This window comes from Lactuca serriola, chromosome 1 (assembly GCF_051521515.1).
Source record: "Lactuca serriola cultivar US96UC23 chromosome 1, Lser_US96UC23_V15, whole genome shotgun sequence".
Classification (NCBI taxonomy): domain Eukaryota; kingdom Viridiplantae; phylum Streptophyta; class Magnoliopsida; order Asterales; family Asteraceae; genus Lactuca; species Lactuca serriola.
The window spans coordinates 85,760,815-85,766,814 of NC_136408.1; the positions used below are offsets into that span (position 1 = coordinate 85,760,815).

The window sequence follows — 6,000 nt, forward strand, 5'->3', positions numbered from 1 at the left end:
TTTATACAGATTTGCAAAAGAAGTGGCTCACGACGCAAAATAGGGTCTCACGTCGTGAACTAGATAAAAATTTGTATCGAGCAAGGATTCTGACTTCCCGCTTATTAATCTTCTAGAATACCCTCTTCACGTCGTGGCCTTGAGTTGTCACGTTGTGTTCTTGGTTTTTCGCTGGAATTTTCTTCTTTTAAGCTCCAATCCTCCAAAGTTCGAATGCTTGTGATTTCTAGTCCATATTCTTCAAGAGTGTCTTTATTAGCTGCAAAATACAATTTAATTCAATAATTATCACGTATCTTTGCAATTAACCAAAGTATTAGTTAAAATGTATTGAAATATTGCCTAAAAATGTGTATAAATATGGTAATATGATTTCCATTCATCAAGCTTGCACATCCAAGAGGAAAAGTGGGACAAAACCTAGATTTATCCTCATAAAACAATAAAGGAGGAATATTTGATACTAATAATGGTACAAAAACAATGTAAGATGATGATGATGAGTCCTTGCAAGCCTCAACACACATCCCCTTCTTCTTTTTCTTTTCTCCTTCTGCCTGATGGGTGTTAGGCATAATAAAACAACTTTAAAACTCTTAAATGTGCATGCAACCTAAAATAAGATCTATGTTTTCACTATTGAACCTATAACTAAGAACATCAAAATAAGAACCCTAAAAAGCCTAGGTAATTTTCGAAAAACACAAGAAAGGGTTTAGGATTATATACCTTCTTGTTATTGTAGTAAATAACAATTATCCTTGAGTTATAGAACCTTTGGAAGCAAGCACCAAAAATATCGTGCCTCTAGTGGTTACACCCAAGCTAGCAAGAAGGAGATTATGGAGAGAGGAGAAGGGAGAGCATAATTTTGGTCAAGCCTTGGGAAGGAAGTGATGGCCAAAAATCATAGCCTAGGAGTCCTTATATAGTATAACTAGGAAACCCTGGATAACCCTGATTTGAATTAAATAATAATAATTCAAATTCGGTAATTATCTAGCTTTCTAATTATCTATATGGGATAATCTAGAAACCCTAGATTATCTCCCCTTGAAACCGTCCACCCACCCTCCTGGTGGAAGGTTTTGGAGCCTTTTGTTCAACTATTGAACAACTACACTTTAAATCCTACACTTTTAGTTAATTCTATTAAACCCAAAATTATTTCCAGTTAATTTCTAATTAATTATTAATTAAATATTACTATTTCTAATTAATATATTATTCTCATAATATATTAATAAATTATTTATTTCAATTTATTAATCAAATAAAAAATCAACCACTCTCTCTAAAAATCATCATCTCCAATTGCTAGGTTTGAGGGCAACTCAAAAGGAATGTGTTACTATCAATTCAAGTTTACACCAATTATATGCTATGGAGTTAGACACCTAATCCAACATTCTACCACTTGGATAAGTCTGTAACTATGATTACTAGTATAACTTCCGAATCGATCAGCAAATTGTAGCTTCCAAAAGCCGTTGTCGAACTGTGACCCATTCAGTTAGGTGTCCTAAGATAAGTGATCATATAGTCCTTCGTTCTGCAAGATATCATTCGGACATGAGACATGGAACATATTCAATCTCATTGTCAAATACTTTGTTTCCCAACTTCTGATTTGTAATGACATAAACTTCTAATCGAACACATCAATTTAGTCATGGCCTGGCCCGACACTATAGGTCAATACCAAATCACCGAGGAGCCTAAAGATATCGCTTTTCCTGTTAGGGAAAAAGAAATGAATAAACTTTGACTTATATTATTGCACCATTTACTCATCAAATTATGCACACCAATACGTTTTAGAACATCAAGTTACTGATGTGTTTACGTATCATTAATGTATAATTGACTTATATATCTCCGATTTAAGATTATAAGATATTATCATCTCAGAATTACTCGTGATTAATTCCATGAAGTAATTATCTGAGCGTGGGTTTATCCAATACTTAAATCTCCATTTCTAAGTACTCATGAACATTGTAGCAATACTATCATTATGTCTAAAACACTTTAGACAATCTACAATTCAATTCACGATAATATTAATTCATTACTTACTTCCAAAAGTACGAATGACTGTGAATTTTGAATATTCAAATTATTCGTGAAGTAAAACATGCAAAAAATGAAACACAACAATAAACAATTGAAAAAAGGTAGTAAACAAACTCCTACATAGTTCTTTATTATTTAATCACCAAAATTCAATTACATTTACATTTCTACAAGTTTCAAACTAGCTATCTAACTAGTAAAACTAATATCATCTCTCAAACCAATGCTCTTGGCATGTTGAATGGGTTTAGCCCTACTCCGATGCTTTGTAAGTCGATTTACAAGATTCTCTTCAGAGGATACCCTCTTTACTACGAGGCGACCTTTTTCTACTCTTTGTCCGATGAAATTGTATTTTCTGTTGATATGTATTGATCTGCCATGATCTTTTGGCTCCTTTGTTAAGGGAACTGCTCCTTCATTATCACAAAAAATTCTATTGGCTCCTTGATGGTTGGCACAACTCTAAGATCTCCGATGAAGTTCTTCAACCAAACAAGGGGTGTTTGCGGTCCGGTTTTTTCGGTTTTTAGGTCAAACCAAAGCCAAACTGTTACTAACGGTTTTTGTCAAGCAAAACCTGAAGCCGAACCGTTGAAAATTTAAAACCGAACCAAACCAAACCGTTACTAACGGTTTGACTCCGGTTTGGTTTCACGGTTTGGGCTTTTTAGGCCCATTTTAGTCGAGTGACTTGGCGACATGGCGTGGTGTGACAATTGGAAACGAGAGAAACGGATCCTTTGCATCTTTGCGAATTGCGTACTCGATTAGGGTAAGCTGAAACGAATAAGTGAATCATGAATTCATAATTGCTTGGTGGTGGACTATCAATTTGGGCATCATTTACCAATTACCAGATCACAAAAGAAACTACAATTGGGATGTAATAATTAAATATTGTGGGTTTTAAAGTTTATTATTTGTATATAAAAATTAATATATAATACAAAAAAATACATATACATATAAAAAATTAGTTAATATATATACAAATTCGGTCCGGTTTTTATACAGTTTGAAATCTTAAAAACCGTAAGCCAAACCATTCAATACGGTTTGAAAACATATGGATCTTTACTCATTTCTGCTATCTACGCATTGGTACTTGGCCTCTGAGTCTTACTCAGTTTGGTATTACTTTTGATGGGCAGTTCTCCGTTTTTGGAATTTTCCACAGTAAAACGTTTTAGCACCTTTTCCAAGTATGTACTTTGACTAAGTCCAAATAGTCTTTTACTCCTGTCTATTAGAATTCTTATCCCCATAATATAGTCAGCCTCTCCTAAATCCTTCATAGCAAAACACTTTCCAAGCCAAGACTTAACATTTTGCAAAGTTGGAATGTCGTTTCCTATAAGAAGTATGTTATCAACATACAATACTAGGAAGGTTACTATACTCCCACTAGCTTTGACATATACATAAAACTCATCTTCACTTCTAGAGAAACAAACTCTTTGACCTTCTCGTCGAAACAAAGATTCCATCTGTGAGAAGTTTGTTTCAACTCATAGATGGATTTCTCTAGCTTGCACACTCTATTGAGAAATTTTGCATCAGCAAAACCCTCTATCCGAGTCATGTAAACATCCTTAACCAACTTTCCATTAAGGAAAGTGGTTTTAACATCTATCTGCCAAATTTCATAGTCATGAATTTACTTTAAAAAAAAAGAAATAAAACCTTAATATTTAGTTTAAAAAAAAACTCAAACTGATATTTAATTTAAAAAATCAAAAACAAAAACAAAAAGGAAAAGAAAAAACCCTACTATCTTTAAGCATGTAGTAAACATATTTAAAAAAAAAAAGAAAAAAAACTAAAAAAAAAGAGAAAAATAACGAAAAAAAACAAAAAAAAAAAAAACAAAAAAAATCAAAAAAGCAAAAAGAATATAAAAACATTAAAACCGAGCATATATCTATTTAAAAAAATTGAATTTAAAAAAAAAAACGAAATCAATGAAAAAGAAAAAAAAAAAAACTCATTGAAATGAAATTTCATGGACTTTCGTCGCACATGAATATTCCATCGGGTTCGTATTAAGTTTCATACACGTGTGTTGCGTGCGAACGCGTCACGACCAATTAAATGTGTTTGACGTTTGTGCCATTGACGAAATGATTAGTGGAGAATAGTTCTCGCGGTTCCTACCAATTTTTGGGTTCTTACCGAACTCATACCCATACGTACAATAAGTTTCTTAATTATCCTAAGAACAAAATCATTTTTACTTGCATTTGTTTGACTATTTATTTATATCAATGCGAACTAGGGTAGTTTTTCTTACCTAAGGACGTGTCTAAATACTAATATGTTAGGTTGTGATCATTGTGTTAGATATATTTCAAAAACAATATATAAACACATATTACTTATATATTAAAATAACCCTATTTCTTATGCAAATATTATTTATGGGAAGCGTATTGCATAATAAGGAAAACATTCTAACGGTGTTGTTTGTTTTGAAAGCGGTTAAATGTCTTTTGTCTTTTTCAAGTTTGCGGAAGAAGACGTGCACTTACGAAAATTCTACCAACCAGAAAAAAAAAAGTAATCAAAAAGTAATTTTATAGAAAAACGAATAGACCAAAGTTAGAGGCAAAATGGCCGCATAATAAATGCAATGCATAATGTGAGGACTCATGCCCAAATCCGTCGGTCCTCTAACTTATAAGTCAATGTCACTTTTCCTTTAGGTGCCCTTTGCTTTATAAAGAATTCCTTGGTCTATATCCAAGGCTTCAACAATTAATTTGAGCTTCTTATTCGAGTTAGCAACAAACACACTAAGCTAAAAAGATCACCATTACATAAAATTATTCTAGCACTCTTGAAGAAGAATATTACATTTATCCAAAAGATAAAGCATTGATCATAACCCACAACGATTAATCAACTTATTGCTGGAGAAGGAAAAACAACAAGATCAATAATGCATAACATGAACATTATACTCAACAACTGCATCCCCTGTTTTCATATCAGAAGTAACCGTACTCGCCTGAACATACCCTCTAGCAAACCGGAAAAGCCCACTTCCTCCGATCACCGGCATCTCTCTCACCTTTTCAAAAATCGGATTCCGCCCCAAAATCGTCAAAGTACTCCCGTTATACTTCCCTGTCGAGAACACAAAGTTCATCGCCATTAACAACCCAACTTCCTCCTGTGACGCCTGTCCATAGAACCCTTGTGCTCTCCCCAATAACTTCGAATCTGCTTCTGGTTTTTCCGTCAATGGATCGTCGATCATCAAAATCGCACCGAATTTGTTAGGTGTGGTTTTGTTGGCAGGCGGTTGCACGATGTTGATGGCCGTCGGGTTGGGGCCGCTAATGATATCGTGCCAGTAGAATCGGAGGTGGCTGAGTTTTTCAGCTCGAAGCTTCATTGGGTTCCGTTTTATGGATTGCACGAAGGTGGGATCTGCTCCGGTGGTCGGAGCTGTTTGTGAGAAGGCGATGAAGAGTGGAAGAAGGAAGCAGAAGAAAAATGTGGTCATGGTGGAAGATTCGTTTTGTGGGGAAAAAATGACACAAAGGTTTCTCAATCAGCCTAATTTTATAAAGCAATATCTACCCCTGGTAACTACCCACCACATTTTTGTTGCTTTTGTATAAAACTAAAATTTGTTGGATTAATCAAATCTTAGTTATTAAGGTGTGTATTTTCATCTTAAATACGTAAAATGCTTTTAGTTTTTCTCATATCTTAGCATAGTTAGATGTGGACAAAAATTATTTTTCTGCATCCTCAATTTTTATAAATAAATGGTTTGTTTTTTAAACATGAGGTGTGGAAGTGGTGAAAACGATGGATGTGTTGGTGTTGGTGATGACGGCAGTGGTGGTGTTATTGTTAATGGTGGTGTTGTTGTTAATGGTGGCAGAGAAGACTGTGGTGGTAACGACAACA

At 34.1% G+C, this 6,000-nt stretch overlaps 1 pseudogene; it reads right to left on the reverse strand.

Moving 5' to 3' along the window:
* Positions 1-4,872: 4,872 nt before the first annotated feature.
* LOC145094071 (dirigent protein 22 pseudogene) lies at positions 4,873-5,634 on the reverse strand (annotated as a pseudogene).
* Positions 5,635-6,000: the final 366 nt, after the last annotated feature.